The 2,787-nt window shown below is 44.1% G+C and overlaps 1 long non-coding RNA gene across 1 annotated transcript in view; it reads right to left on the bottom strand.

The window, feature by feature from the left end:
• Window positions 1-2,422: 2,422 nt before the first annotated feature.
• The window catches only part of LOC117956707, a 23,226-nt gene continuing 22,861 nt past the window's right edge, over window positions 2,423-2,787 (bottom strand). Inside the window, exon 3 of the long non-coding RNA XR_004659346.1 lies at window positions 2,423-2,519. This is a non-coding gene — a long non-coding RNA (uncharacterized LOC117956707). The remainder of the gene's footprint in view (window positions 2,520-2,787) is intronic.

The following is a 2,787-nucleotide window of genomic DNA, read 5'->3' as shown; positions in this document are numbered from 1 at the left end:
GGACTGAAAAAAGTTAAGGAAAGTGGTGCAAGGAATAGATTAATGGCAAATGGTAATGGGAAAGAGCGAGACTACTCTGACAATGGAATACAAGAGACAGGAGGCCGACAGAGGAATGGCAGTTGGACAGTGTGTTTCTGTGGGAGAGAAAGAGTCCTCTCTGACCGAGATGGGAGATAAAGACATAGATGGATAGGAGAGGACAGAGGGAGAGGGAGAGGGAGGGGGAAGGGCTTTAATGAATTAATGTTCTCACAACTAGATGCCTCCTCTCTTCGTCTCAGACGCAGACGATGAAATAATAAATAAACACATGAATAATGAAGAGGCCTGCATGAGCTGGCTCTCCGGAGGGGGAGAAAATGGGAGTGAGGAATGGGGGGGGTGAACGGGTGGTTTAGGGGGAGAGAGGGGTGGTAAGGCAGATAGACGAGCACTGAGCCTCTCTGGTGATTTGCTCCAACATCAAGCAGCTGGAGGTTACTGAAAAATTTAGCGATGCGCGGGGAGTCGGTGAATGCTAATAGCACAAACTGACTTCCCCCTGTAGCCCCCCCATTCCTCCACACTCCGCCTGCACACACTCACACCGGTGCACTCCAACCACCTTCAGTCTCTGGTGACCTTGCTCGACGGCGAGATGGAGCGTCCACCGGCATGCTAACGAGACGTGGCTTTGGGTTTGCAGGACTGCCAGACGCTGCAGGGCGCTAAGAGGGCAGGTAGGGGCATCCACATGACATGGTAGCATGGCAGGACCTGGGTGGAGATGGACAGGGTGCCACTCATCCCGGCCTATACGACCACAGAAGTGCACTTCAACAGGTTAATGTGGAGGGGTGGACTGGAATCCAACTTCCAAAAGCCCACTGGTGAACATAACCCTCGGACATATTAATCTACATAGTAGGTACATACAAAGCTAATTAGGCCCGTCAGCTCCACTAAACTCTCTCTGTCTTTCTCAGTATGGCTAAGTTTTCTAAATGTTGTAAAGCAGAAGCTTGAGTGATGCGTTTAACATCATTGCTGAGAAAGGAAACAGCTTTGAGATGAAGAGGAAATAGAACTGTAAATGGACTGTATTTATGTAGCGCTGAGCCACAGCCGGCCACATTCCAAGACCATTAGGGAACCATGCACTATATGTATTTAAAGGACAACTCTGGTCTATTGCAACTTTTTACAGTTTTGGCCATCATACCTATCTGTAATAACAGGGGGGTAAAGATTAACAGATACACGTCAGAAAACCAGTACAAGAGTCAGAGTCTACTACATGTATGCAACATGGTGGCTCAAGGGTTAAGGGTTGTGGGTTTGAATCCAGGCCTTTCTGTGTGGATTTTGGATGCTCTCCCATGTTTGTGTGGGTTTTGTATGGGTGCTCGGGTTTCCCCAACCATCAAGAAAACATGGACTGGGATCTGGAGCTGGTCCCCGGGAGCTGTACACGACTGCTCCCTGGCGATGGGTTAAATGCAGAGGATAAGTTTTGCTACGGATGCAACAAATTCTACATGAAACAAGAAAACAAATTGAATATCCATCCATATTGTTATCACACTGAAAAAGATGTCAGACAACTTAGCACAATGCAGTGTGTTAATAATCCTCAGAACACACATCACATCAAAAAATCCATAAACTCCAACATTGCTGCTGAAACATGCTACTGCGACAGGTACCTTAACTGAACTTTTTGTCTGATTTGAAGACTTATTCTATGAATGCATGTTGTGTCGGATGGTGACATTTAGAAGAAGTCAGAGCGGTTCCAGCTCGTCTGTTGTGTTTTAACATCAGCATCAGATCGCGGGTGGAGCATTATGACAGGCCACTCTGTCAGAATCTCAACAGCTGCTCCACCGTACATCTCAGTCTCATTTACATGTCCTGAAGTCTAAAATCAATCAGCTAGTGTTTTTTGTGGTTTGTGTTAGCTTTGTTAAAGTGTTAAGTGTAAACTGTAAAACGTGGGTGTTTAAAGCTATAGTGTGTAGTTTCTGTCAACAACATGTGCATTGCTGCTCATGTGAATACTGTTATTTAAAGTTGTGACCATTATTTCATATCATTAGTCATGTGACAGTCATATTGTTATGCTGCTGTATGCAGTCTGATGTTCATATTGTGGTAAGAAGTTTGATGAATACATTATGACAGTTGTTGAGATCTTTAGAAAAGACTGATTAATAAATTAAGTCAGTTACAGAGAGCAGTAGAGAAAGTCCTGGTTGTGTAGTGGACCACGGCACCTTCACTTATTAGAGTTGATTCATATGTTTCTTGTATTCTTTAACAATGAAGGATTTAATAAATTGGCATTATTAGCACAAAGTGTGTGTTGTCTAGTAAACTGGGACTATCATTTGGAAGGACTGTTCAATTATAAGAACATATTTATATACAATTTTACAATCCTCCATAATTATAGTCTCAGTTCACTGAACCGATAACTATATAGAGTAGACTACTGTACATTCATGTAACAACAGGGAGAGGACACCTCAATAGTCCTCAATCATCCCATTCATACAGGAAGCTGCCCAGTTCACCACCAGCCTGATCTGCTGCCACTGAGGTTAAAGGCCTTGCTCAAGGGTACGTCAGTGGTGGTGATGAGGGACAAGTGGTCCTCTTTTACTTTCCCCACACAGATTTTTATCCAGTCGATCACAAGCTTGCTTCTTTAACTTGTAGGCCACCTCTCCTCTTTTGATTACATTCATAGAGCAAGTGATCCCTTCCAGTATTAGGGGACCTCTAAGGTCTATATAAAAGAGA

This window comes from Etheostoma cragini, chromosome 14 (assembly GCF_013103735.1).
Source record: "Etheostoma cragini isolate CJK2018 chromosome 14, CSU_Ecrag_1.0, whole genome shotgun sequence".
Lineage (NCBI taxonomy): Eukaryota > Metazoa > Chordata > Actinopteri > Perciformes > Percidae > Etheostoma > Etheostoma cragini.
The sequence above is the reverse complement of the archived record's forward strand: the minus strand, read 5'-3'. Positions and strand labels throughout refer to the sequence as shown.